A 13,590-nucleotide genomic window follows, 5' to 3' on the forward strand; every position below is an offset into this window, starting at 1 on the left:
TACATCATTGAGCCTACCATGAATGGGAACTTGCAGATTCCTGAAATGCCCACAATGCATCTTTCTCTCTGTCCAAAATACTTTGTTCTTGTTAATGAAGTTAATCTCTTTAGCGGACACACCTCCTTTGGTATCAAATTTACACAAAATTTCTGGGCCAAAATTTAAGTTGTGCAAATTTTTCTTCTCTGCTATTGCCCAGCAGTTTTCACTACAAACCTGGCTAAAAGCAGCCAGAATTACCCATGCAACAGTCAGAATGTTGTGAAATTTCTTCCACTAAAATTAATTATTCCATCAACTTTAACTTCCATCACCAGGACATGGGCAAAATGTAGACAAATTTTCTGCCAGGGGATAAAACACATAAGTCTCCAGTCCGAATGCTAGAGTCCTTGTTCCCAAATGAACCCTCCTGAGCCTGGCCTTTACCATCTGCATTCCTATCAGGATTTTGGTCATATAAGCTCCGACTAAAATTGCCTATCAAGCACTGCTTACAGCATTCTGTGGATTCTCTAGCCAGCATCTCCAAACTTTTCCAACAGTTCTCCTTTAAACCAATTCCAAAGGCTTTTAAACCACATGGTCAGGTACACTCCACTTTTCTGGTTCCAATTTTCTATGTTAAGACATTTTCCTATCACTGGGGCAAAATATCCAACACCTGCAACTTAAAGGAGGAGAGATTTAATTTGCCTCACAGTTTCAGTGAGCCGGCTTGAAGGCAGAAACAGCATGGTGGAAGGGCCTGACAGAGGAAAGCTGCTCACATCATGGCAGGCAGCAACAGAGAGAGAAGGAAGGAGCTGGAGACAAGAATACACACTTCTAGGTCATGCCCCCGGTGACCTGCCCCTTCTAAACAGGCCTCACTTCCAAAGTGAAACTTTTGGGGATACATCTTAGTTCTAAACCATAACATACACACCAAGAAATGGAACGAGGGAAGCTATCCTCCTCCACATGATGAGTTGGTGACACTGCACTGGATGGTGATACCTATGGAAATCAAAAGTACACTTAGCCTTTGACCCAGGAATTTCACCACCAGGAATGGGTTTCCTATGGATCTGCTGCACATAAAGCAAAGACAGATGACCTGAAAAGCTAACACAGGCACCATATGCAGTAACTAATGGGCAGACACAACATAAATCCACCCATATGGTAAGGAAATAGTATAAGGGGCTACTGGGCAGCCATGGTAAGTTTGCAGTTCTAAATGGAGTGATATTGAGCAAGATCTAGCTAGAGAAAAATTGTGTTTGTGTTTTTAAAAATTAGATTTATAGCTTTGTGGATACATAAAATATTTCTGCAAGGATAACTAGCGACTATAAAAATAGTCATGGTTTATAGGGAAATGGCCTCAGCAGTCTGTGATCAAAGAAAGATTTGATTTTTATTGTGCATCTTCTTCTGCTGTTTGAGAATTTTACCATGTGGTCATATTATCTGTTTAAGAGAAGCCAGCTACAAATAAACAAACGTTAATGAAACCTTAGCTGCAGAGGAAGGCAGGGACTCAGGGAGAGTGCGGGTAGTGTTTGGGCTCTGCGTGGTATTTCTAGGTGATCCTGATGGATCCTGACACCTCCATCTAATTAAAGTGGGTGAGAGGGAGGTGTCTTTGGGTCCTCGGGATGCACCTGTCACCAGCCCTCACTGTAGAGGAGGTTTGTGTGCTGAGCATGTGGAATGCAGCGCCTCCTCTGCCCTCCACTGAGAAGCTGGAGTCCAATACACAAATTTCTAAATCAGCTCCAGCTCACGAGGATTCTTCCTGTAACAAATGTAGGGCAGGCAGAGTGGGCAGCTCCCTGCTCCAGCCCTGTCCAGAGCTGCAGCACTGTCAAGGCTTCTTAGGTTCATGAAGTGGCCACTGAGCCTTAAAGCCTCTAATGTGTAAGCTTGGGGTAGAGGCAGGGGGCTGCAAGACTTACTTCTCCCACTTCCTGTGTGGCCTTGCATAACCAATCCAACTTCTCTGAGCATTTGCTTTCTTGTCTATAAGATGGAGTTAATAATAAGATCTAACTATTGCAAGGCGTTATAGGCATTAAGAAAGGTCATCCATAGTAAGAACTCATCAAATATCTGTTAATTATTTCACTGACAAACATTTGTCAAGCATGTTAGTATGTGCCAAATGCTGTGTGCTGACAATTAAAAATGTTAAAGAATAGTGAAATGGTCTTTGCTCTCATGTAATTCACAGTCTAGCAGAAAAGGGGTAATATATAATATTTAATCGTTCTTTAATGCCCCCAGATGTATTTCCTTATTTATATTTTATTATAACCCTATGAGGTAGCTGAGGAAATTAAGGTCCAGAGAGGAGCAGAGCCATGGATTGCTATTCAAAAAAGGCTGACAGATAGATGGAGAGAGAGGGAGATTCGCTGAGGTTCTCTAGTGGCAGCAAACACACTCTCTTTCGAGGCTCCTGGTTTAAAACGAAGGGGATTTGACATGAGAATGCATTAAAGGAGATCAAGGTGACATCACTGTGGTCCATCCCCAGGAAACGCAGGAGGTAGCATATTTCCTGCATCCAAACCAGCCCCATCTTTCCATCCCTCATCGTGGCTTCTTTTGGTGCATCTGCCTCTTTCTTCTCCCTCAATTTGCCTTGAAGCAGAAAACAGCCCTCTAACGCCCCACGTCTGCATTAGAAGACCAGCCCCATCAGACGCAGGACTTCTCTAAGGAAAAGTGAATCTGCTTGGCCTTGTTGGAGATTTGTGTCTATGTATTATTCCTGAGAAAAACTAGGACATTGAGCACCATGTCCCTAAAATGCCCCTTTTGTGTAGCCAAGACTCTTGGCAAGGTAAAGGGGACCTTACAAGGTGCCCGGGCTGGACTGTTTGGATAAGTATTATTTAAAGGACACTGGGAACTTGGCAAACTAGTGCTATCTGTGGACTCTGCCTTTCTTCTTGTATGCTAAACCAGCTTTCCTTGGAACAAAGCAAGCTAATGATGTCACTGCTTGTGTAGCCTAATTCATAAAACCCATCTCCGTGCTGTATCCTGGCATGGAACCAAGTACCATGGAGAGCTGTAGCCCAGCCAGCTCACACTGCACACCCCCAGTCCTTTCTGGTGAACATTAGGTATGATAGAAATACATAGTGAATGTTTACTTTTTTTAATGTTTACATTTTTAAAAAATGTATTACCGTAAAAGACACATTGTCATTAATCTCCTTCAAAATACTCTGGTCTCACTTCAAACAGACTCATCCATTTGTTCTTGCCACTTTCTGAAGCAGTTCTGGAAATCCTCTTTCCTGAGTGTCTTTATTAGATGTGATAAAAAAAAAATATGGTGAATATTCCTGCCAAATGCCACTCAACAGAAAGGCAGGCTCATAAAAACATGCTGGTGTGCCCGCATCCATTTTGCTCACCAGATACGGTAGTATGTGGGTTCCGGCCCTTCTCCAAAGTAAAATGACAATTAAAGGTGAATGTTTCGAATCAGTTCAGGACACTGAGGCAGCCATGAAAGTGCAACTAAAGATGCTTACAAAGGAGGACTCGCAGAGCTGCTTCAGAAAGTGGTAAAAACGATGGGACAAGTGCGTTTGAAGTGAGGGGGAGTATTTTAGGGGGGGTTATCAACAACGTGTCTTTTACTGTGATAAAAATATTCACTGTGTGTTTCAGTCACACACTACTCATCCAGCTCATCACCAGCAGAGCTCCCGAGGGGTAATATGAGTACACTCCCCACCCCCACCCCAAGGGGTTTTCCTGAGCTGTGCTGGTGCTGGAGAGTATGCACACTTTGGACCTTCTGAGTAGGGATGTTGGACCCCTACACACTTCTGGACCCTTCCTGGTGATTAATTACCTGGTAATTAATCCTCGATTCCCCATTAGTACTTCTCAGTGGGTCTTAATAAACTTTACCTCTCACAAGATGGCTCTGGGTATTTTCTCCAGTCTCTCCACTACCCCAGCACATTGGGGCTGTGGGTGGGTATTCTACTGCTGGACTAATCAGCCTTGGCCCAGGAGATGGAGTCATGTAACTTGCTTGTGTTCATAGGTGGAGCAGGCAATTATCAGAGAGGATGGACAGGACGGGCATGTCCATTGCAGGGTCTTACATAAAAATGAGAAATTTCTGCTGGGTGAGGTGGTGCACACCTGTAATCTCAGTGACTCAGGAGGCTGAGGTAGGAAGGTCACAAGTTCAACGCCAGCCTAGGTAAGGGAATGTAGCCCAGCACTCCTTGAGTTCATTCTCCAGTGCGAGAGAGAGAGAGAGAGAGAGAGAGAGAGAGAGAGAGAGAGAGAGAGAGGAAGAAAGAGAGGAAGTGAGATGGGAGGGGAAGGGCGAGGGGGAGAGAGAGAGACAGACAAACAGACAGACACTGAGGTTTCAACAGAGTGCTAGAGGGGTTTTCAGGAATGATCTTCCTGAAGAAGGTGAAATCAAAGGTTTCCTCAAACACTTAAGCTTTCTCCATTACATTTTTGTGATGCAGAATGTCTTATTTAGATCAAGAGATGTTACTTCGGGAAATAAGAAAAACAGGGATAAACAATAAAAGCAATGGTTTATATCTGGATGGTCCCCCCTAAGCCTCATGTGCTCAAAGGTGGGGCTTTTGAAAGGTGATTGGATTATGGCATTTATGGCTAACTTGCAGATAGGGCATGGGGTCTGGTCAAAGAGGTGGGTCAGTGAGTGCCAGCCTGGAAGGGTTAATCTCCTTCCCCAGCTTCACACTTCACTCTCTCTGCTTCCCAGAAACCATGAGGGGAGGAGCTCTCCTCAGCTCTCCTCCACAATGCACCTCTGCCATGCTATCCTGCCTTGGAGCCAACCAACGACGGGCTGAAACATGAGCTAAAATAAATCTCTCCTTCCTTGAGTTGTGAGTATTCCATATGAAATTGACATGACCTAACACTGCCTGGAAGGAGTAGAGCTGGTGCTATAAGATGTGGCTAAATAGTGTTTCCTAGAGGATATGTCCAAACCCTCACCTCCAGCACCGATGAATGTGATCCTAATTGGAAATAAAGTCTTTGCTGATGTGATTAAGGATCTCGAGATGAAAGCATCCTGGACTATGCAAGTGGGCCCTAAGTCTAAGGACTGCTGTCACTTGAGAAAGGAGGGAGAGTTGAGAGACACAGACACCTGGAAGAAAGCCACACAAAGACTTGGTTGTGGATGGAGACAGGGATTGGACAGATGCTTGTGCAAGCCAAGGAAACCAAGGAAAATGGGTGAAAGGCCTAGAATGGATTCTCCTTCAGGGCATCCAGAAGGAGCCATTCCTGCTGGCACCTTGTTTTGCACCTCTGGCCTCCAGAACTGTAAGAAAATTAATTTCTTGGATTTCAAGTCACCAGGTTTGTGGTAGCTTATTACGCCAGCCCTAGGAAACTATAATACGTATCTACTATACATGAACTCCTAAAAGAGTCAGTATGTTTTTGGCATATGCTCCTTCAGGGGACTGGCAGCTTGGAGTGAGACAGTTCATGGGGGCATGGCCCAACCAGCTAGAGGCCTTGAATGCATGACTTTTTCCTTGCCCTACTGGGGCTGGTCAGAAGTAGGTGCTTGACCCCAGCAAGCCAACAGAGGTTTTGCTTGTGGACTTATCTAACCAGAAGAGATTTTTTTATATATATATAAGTTAACAGAAGCCATCATGTGAACTTTAAAGGAAACAAACATCATTTCATGACAAGTAGTAAGGATGAGTAACACCAGTTGCTGTAATTTAAAGATCCTATAGGATCAACTGCTCACATGACAGTTCCACGTAAGCCTTTCCCATGGCAATAGAGCAGCATAGCCCCTTTCAGCTGTGGGTCCACCTTCCTCTACTTAGAACCAGCTCCACTCAGCTGGTGGATGGAAAGGTGAACGAAGGATTATGTGTGGGATGTGTTTATGAGCCAGGCCTGAGAGCAATGCCTGTCGCTTTGTCTCCTATTGCATTTGCTGGGGCTCATCACATGGCTAGACTGGACTGCAAAGCAGATGAGAAAATGTTGTCTGTCTGGGTACCTGGATATTATGGCTTCTGTCTAGATGACCCCCCAAAAGCCTCCTGCACTCATGGTGGGGCTTTTCAGAGCTGCCTGGATCTAGGGTGTGTGATACTGGGATTAAAGGTGTGTCCAATAAATTAGTGCACTGATTGGGATTAGTATAGTTCTGGGTATGGCTATTGGAAGCTCCACCCTGGGTATAGGTGACACCTATCAACAGGCTTACAGCCTGGATGGAATATAAAGGGAGAGGGGGAAGGCTGGCTTGCTGCTGCTGCTTACTGCTTTGCTGTCTCCTGCCTGCTTTGCCATGGACTATTTCTCCTTTCTGATGCCCCCTACCATGCCACTCCGCCTTGAAGCCAGCTGGTTATGGACTGAAACCTCTACAATCTGAGCTGAAACAAATCTTTTCTTCTTTAACTTTGGGTGTTGGGTATTTTGTCTCAGCAATGAGAAAAGTAACTAAGACACTGGAATAAGAGGAAATGGATTAGGTGAGCTGCTGGCCAGTCTTTGCCTCCTAGGTGAGAAAGAGGTTGCAGCGGAATAGGTTAGGGAACAGTTGTTTAAAAGACTAAGACAGATTTCATTACTATGGGCCATCTTTGAGCCTTTAATAAATTATTGGCATTATGAATTTCTATGATGGCAGAGTAAGCAGAGTTTCTCACCCTAACATGAAGGTTGAAACCTGTTTTGTTCTGAGAATTTCTTGTGGTGAAAACAATAATGCAGAGGAATAGGTCTAAAACCAGGTGGAGGAATGTCAAGGGAAAATAAAGGCTAGGCATTGCAATGCAGATTTCATGGGATGAGCGAATAGAGCTCAAGATGTCAATGGAGGCGGGGCGGGGGGGGCTCACAGCACAGCTGCTGCATCCCATTCTGACTTTGAAAACCACCATTCTGGCTCCCAGTGAGCTCATAAACAGAGTGATGGTGTTCACGGGCAATGAGAGGTCAGATAACTGCACTACAGTCAGAGGCACTAAAGCAACTTCAAAACAAATTCCATACCTCATCTGCTGTGGGTCAGAAGCTGAGCTTTTCTTGGCTTCACCATCAGCCTCAGGATGGAGGAGGAGCACTGTGCATTGCTGAGAAAGCTCCTTAGGGCTCTGTGGAGCCATCAGCCACCTGATGTGGCAATAGGATGCAAGTGCTCATGTCAATGCAGAAAACCTCTTTTCTGACCACTTGGGCCCTTCACAGACTGGTATGTGTAGCACAGTCTAGATGAAATGATCTCAGGGCTGCCTGAGGCATGACAAGCAGATGCCTGGTGACTGATGAAATCACAGACTCTGGGAACACCTGGGAGCTCAGCTCAGAGCTTGGCTCTGGCTTTGTGTCCTCAGCCTTGATAGGAGATTGACCCCTCCCAAGCACAAATATGGATATAAATAACAATAGTGCAAACACTTACTATGTGCATGGCTCTGCTATTTATTTTATATGCATCACCTCTAATCCTATGGGTCCTCAACCAGCAATGAATTCACCCCCCAGGGCACTGTTGGTAATGTTTAGAGATGTGTTTGGTTGTCACAATGGGGGAAGGTTAGTGACCTGGCATCTAGTGGGTAGAGACCAGTGATACTGCTAAATATCCTATGACATACCCCATAGGCCTCCACAACAATGATCATGTGACCTACAATTTCATGGTGCTAAGGTTGAGAAGCCCTGACTTAAAGGAATCCTTAATGGGTGTAATTTGCCTCATCCTTACCCATTTTGGGGAATTGAAGGGAGAAATCTAACTGGGAGATGCCCACACCTGAACCTATGACCCATGACCACTGCTCCACAATCCTCTAAGAAGCATGTGTGTACAGATGCACATGCATGCGTGCACACACACACACACACACACACATCTGCATCTCTCACAACTCTTGGAAAACTTCTCTTCCTTGCCTCATTGTATTTGGGAGTCCCTCAACTTATGCTAATTACAGAGTATGGAACTCATAAAGCTTCTGAGTCAATAAAAAAGCCATTCGTGTTAACAACAGCCACCACAGTGGGTGACCTGGGTGTCAAGGTGACAAGAACAATTATGTCATAGTCCCTACCTCTAGGAACTCAAATCCTATTTGATGTCCAGGACTTCATACTAAACTCTAATAATCAACACCAGCAACAGAAACGACAGTCACTGACCTCTCCCTCTGTGCCAGTCTCTGATTACCTGATCACTATTTTTGCCCTTGACATGTTACTCCTATGGTCTGGATAGATGTCCCCCACAGCCCATGTTAAAAACCTGGTCTCTAACCTGTGGTGCTATTGGGCGGTAGTGGGACCTTTAAGAGAGAGGAGGTCTTCTGGCCACTGGGGGTGTGCCCTAGAAGGGGATCTTTTGACCCCTACCTCTTCCTCTTCCTTTCAATACTTTCTGGTTGCCAGGATGTGAGTGGCTTTACTCTACCACATGCTCCCCACCATGATGTGTGACCTTGCCACAGGCCCCAAAACAACAGGGCCAAATGACCATGGACTGAAACCTCCAAACCGTGAGGCACAATAAGCCTTATAAGCTGATTATCTTAGGTATTTGTTACAGTATTGGAAAGCTGACTAGCACACTTACAAACTACCCTATAAGCCAAAATTTTACTAGGGAGGGAAAAGTTTCAGAGAGTAGAAATCACTGGTCATATAGCTGAAGAGGAGCTGAGTCAGGACTTGAACCCAAATCTAGCCTGGCACTAAAATCTCTACTCTTAATCACTTGGCTGTCCTGCCCCTAGGAGCAATAGGAAGCCACAGTACAGTTAAGCTGAAAGCGATATGGCCAAATGTTCACAACTCTGGCAGTAGAAAACAGATGCTGATCACATTGCTGTTTGTGAAGTCCTTGGAAGTATGGAAAGTCTCCCTCTACAATGCTGCACCTCTACTTCCACCTATTCTAATTAAAGCCATTTTTCCCCAGGCAAACTATGCAAGATAAATTTTTTAAAAATCACATTCAATTTAATATTCATTTGCTTCTTTGCTACTGCAGCAGCCCTGTAATGGCCCTGATATTTGCAAATGCACATTATTTTGACTATGCTGTGGGCAAAACAGGCCCTAAGGGGCCATCAGGATACATGAACCACTGCTACAAGAGCCCATTTCTGTAGAAGCTCATACTAGGTGGCAAACAGCAGGCAGTGGGCGGCCTTTGGCAGGCTGAAAGATGCTGGGTTGTGTACAGACCAGATAGATGAGGCTCGTGATGTCCAAGACTTCTCCATGCCTGAGGAAAGGTTCTGGGGCATTGACCCATTGAGATGCTGCGTAGCTGAGGGTACTGGCTTTGTGGGCAGGCATTCCTGCTGTGTGACCTTGGATAACTCATTTCTCCTTGGCAGACCCGATAATTCTTTTCTGAAAACTGATGCCAACAGTGTTTAGGCTACAAGTAACAAAATGTCTGGCTAGCAGTGGCCTAAGCAACAAGGACGTTTGTCACCTCTCGGAGGGAGCAGCCTAGAGGTAGGTGGTTCCAGGGGTGGGTCCGTCAACACAGGCTCTGGGCAGCTTCGCTGCAATTTTTATCTTGTTTCATTTCTCTTTCTCTTTAAAGTTGCAGAAACACCCTTACAATGCCCCAAAACAGGAACAGAGGGAGGGTTTTCCAAGGACACATATCTTGTTTAACCAGGGAGGAAGGTCTTTCCGCAGGTCCCAGCGGATTTCTGCTCACACCTCGTGGCCCAGAACTGGGCCTCATGCCCGTGCCAGGTCTATCACTGATGAGACCCGGAAGGCTCTGCAGGTCTGGGCTCTGCTTCCCTGCCAGCTTCTCCCTCGCCCACCTGTTGCTCTCCCCTTTGTGGCCTCTATCTGCTCCTCCTGCCTCAGGACCTTTGTATGTACTGGTTCCTTTGTCTGGAGTGGTCTCCCTGTTAATACCAACGCATACTTCATCTTTTCACTTGAGGTATTCTCCATGCCTTGCTCTCCTCCTCAGGGAATGCATCGGTGCTTTATTTACCTGTCACAGCTCTGTGCAGACTGCTCAACTGGGCGGCTGTCTGGTGTCATTTGGAGCCTCGTGCAGACCATGGCTGTGGCTGTTGTGACCACGATGGCTTCACTCGTGTCTGGTACTTTGAGCATAAAGCAAGAACCTCTCTCCCTCCTCCTGCGGTCTTTCCATATGGTTCAGGCTTCTTTACATAGTGCCTGGATCCCAACAGTCCCAAAGTGGAAGATGCCAGCTCTTCTTAAGGCATGGCCCCAGAACTAGCCTGGTGTCACCCTGCCGTATTTCATTTGGCAGAAGAGCATCACAAGACCCACTCAAATTCAAGGGAGGGGACCGTACAGGGTGTGGCTGCTGAGAGCTATGGATTTTGGGGAGCTGTCTTCCATGAGTGTCTTTAGTTGCACTATTGTGGCTGCCTCTATGTCCTGAATTGATTTAAAATGTTTACCTTTCATAATCATTTTGACTTTGGCGAAGATCCAGAAGTGGCCTTGGGCCAGATCCAGTGACTGTGGAGATGAGGACACACCATCATGTTTTTACGAGCTTGTGTATTTCCATTGGTTGGCACTCAGCAGCAGCATTCCCTAGATTTGTGGTCTCACTTGTAAAGACATGAAAGAGGACTTCCAGAAATGCTTCAGAAAGTGGCAAGAAAAATGGGATAAATGTGTTTAAAGCAAAGGGGAATATTTTGCGGGGTGGGGGGTAATGACAATGTGTGTTTTATTGTAATAAATTTTTAAAAATTTAAACATTCACTATACATTTCAATCATACCTTGTGTATAAGAATAGGCAAAAACACACCTGTGCTTAGAGTTTGGTATCATCCACAGTCTCAGGCATCCACGGAGGGTCTTGGAACAGATTCCCTGCAGATAAGAGGCTTTACTGTAAAACAAAATTTCCTTATTAAATGACTTGTCAAGTTAATGTGGCAAAAAGTACAGGAGGACAAAAGAATAAGTGACATGAGAGAAAGATAGTTCTAGGGCAGTGATGACAATGCAACTCTCAGCTATGATTGAACTGTTCTGGACTGCGCTGCCCAATCCAGTGGCCACTTGAAGAGTGCACTTAGGGTGTGGGTTCTGTGACCTTTGTGCCAAATTTTAAATTTGATTTTACTGTATAAGATAATGCAGATTTTGAGAGATAACCACGATTGAAAATGAATGCTGGGAATCCTACCTTGAGGAGGATTCCAGGCCAGGGCTGCTGTGGTAGATTATTAATGTCTGGTATGGCTGTGAAGGGGAGGTGCTGGCAGAGTGCCCCTTACTGGCTATCACTAAAGTAGATTTTCTTAGAAGGTCTTTCTAGTGCTAACATCTAGAATTATACATTCTCCTCTAAACTTCAGTAGAATTTAGTACCAGTTGATGATCTGTTAATGTAGTGGAAGTATTTGTTTCTGATCTCTGTGTTCCTTTTAAAGCCTCGAGCCATCTGCTCCTTTCCTGACAAATGTAGAAACTATTGATTAGAGAGATTAACAGTAAAGTATTTACCCATATCTACAAGGATTTGCCCCAAAACGAATGATTTCATGCTGGTGAGATGTGAGTCACATCTCCTACTCTCAAGAAAGACATTGAAAAGTCATTTCTTTAGAGGCAGGGGCTCATTACCAACGGAAAAGGAAGGATCCCATCTGTTTCATGGGGCTAAAAGTGGGAAGCCGGAAATAACCTTTCTGCACGTGGCTGCAGAGGTGGGATGGGCTGTCAGAGGGCTTGGGCTGCTCTGGGCAGGAGTCACGGATTCTGATGACAGAAAGGAGGTGAGGCACAGTGCGGACGGAGCCCTCCCCACAACAAGCTGAATGTCACACAGGCTGACAGCTCTCTGGCAGCCCCCTCAGCATCCCTGCCAGACACGAGGGGCAGGTCATAGGGCTGACCCTGGCTGGCATTTCAGATAGCTTTATAATTACACCATTTTTCAACTTGCCAGTAACCATTTTGTCTTCTTCTTTGGGAGTGTGTGTGTTTCAGATGTGGCTTCTGCTTGGCTCAGTCACCTTGTCATCATTTCCTTTTCTCCTCTCCTCTGGTCTTGCTTAGCATTCAGCCCACAGTCCTGGACCTTTCTCTTTCCTTCTGCTTTTTCTTACTATTGAGTTACTTTGGACAATACGCCCAATCTCTAATGGGACTTCACTTTCCCATTGGTGACATAAAGGATTTAAATTTGATTAGAAAAACTGGTCACCTAAAACTCTTGACTGCCTACCATGTCACTGTCACCTGCTGTCACTGCCTTAAGCCAAGTCCTCATTGCCTGGTGTCATCAGGACTATGCTCATACCACTCAGAAATAGTACTCCAGGCACTTGGGCTCCAACCTAAGCCAGAGTGAAGGGTTTGAAATGCCAACTGGCTGATGTTACCCTTCTTCAGCTTTCTCTCAGCCTCCCTAGTGTGTTTGCCAAGGCCCATGTGGTCCAGCATCTGTCCACTTCTCAACCTCAGTTGATGTACCTTCTGCTGACTCTATATCCTCGAGTCCTTGTAGCCTTTTAGTTACTCAAGCATACCAAACTCCCTCTGACCAGCGGACATTTGCACAGCTGGTCCCCTAGCCTAGAATGGTGGTCCTAATACAGGGTTAAAACATTAGAATCACCTTGGGAGTGTTAAAAATTCCTGATGCCAAGGTTTCACCCCAGACCATTTAGTCTTTGGGGAGACAGTCTGGGGTCATTGTGTTTGAATCTCCCCACATAATCCCAATGAGCAGCCAAGATTGTGAGCCAATGGCCTGAGATGTTCTTTTTCTTTCCCACTGCTCCTTCTAACTCATCCTCTAGATGTCCCCAGACCCCACCTCCATCTAGTTTAAACCTCTACTTATACACAGATCCATGATCTCAATTAGCAGAGCACACACCGCAGTATGCAATTCTGCATTCATGTGTATGATGGGTGATGACCATTGTTCTCCTGCACCAAGGTGGCCATCCTGCAAGAGACCACCAATGGAGCCTGCTGCAGACAGGCAGGTCTGTGCACGCCCTACCCAGGTCCCGAGTTGTGTGGAAGATGCCGAATCACCCCGCTGCAGACAGGCAGGTCTGCCCATGCCCTACCGAGGTCCCCAGTCGCGCGGAAGACACTGAATCACCCCGCTGCAGACAGGCAGCCACCTGGTTCCACACTACAAAGATGCAGAGGACAACAGACCACTAGACCAAGGTACTGAGTCCCGCTGCTCCCGACCCAGAGGTAGGGGCTTCTGAGCTGCCATCCCACTGCTCCTGGCCCAGAGGAAGGGGCTTCCTGGCCACCATCCCTCCCACTGCTCCCGGCCCACAGGAAAGGGCTTTTGGGTCACCATCCCTACCGCTGCTCCTGGCCCCTGTCACACCTCTCCCAGCTCAGAGGAGGTAATCCGTGCAGGCGCTAACAGCCCCCCCCCAGTCGAAATGAGAAAACACATAAATAAGTCTCAAAACGAGACTTCCAGATCATCTACAGCAACCCCAAAGGGAAATGACATGGAACACTCTGATACTCAACCACCTGGACCCACTGAACTGGCAACAAAAGGGGATCTGGAAAAAAT

General features: G+C 46.0%; 1 long non-coding RNA gene across 1 annotated transcript in view; it reads right to left on the reverse strand.

Moving 5' to 3' along the window:
• Positions 1-10,968, reverse strand: part of LOC147828659 (uncharacterized) — a 54,040-nt gene extending 43,072 nt beyond the window's left edge. Inside the window, exon 1 of the long non-coding RNA XR_015450401.1 lies at positions 10,831-10,968. This is a non-coding gene — a long non-coding RNA (uncharacterized LOC147828659). The remainder of the gene's footprint in view (positions 1-10,830) is intronic.
• Positions 10,969-13,590: the final 2,622 nt, after the last annotated feature.

Source organism: Heterocephalus glaber, unplaced genomic scaffold, assembly GCF_053883595.1.
Source record: "Heterocephalus glaber isolate CG9 unplaced genomic scaffold, H.glaber_assembly_v1.0 deba00000943, whole genome shotgun sequence".
Lineage (NCBI taxonomy): Eukaryota > Metazoa > Chordata > Mammalia > Rodentia > Bathyergidae > Heterocephalus > Heterocephalus glaber.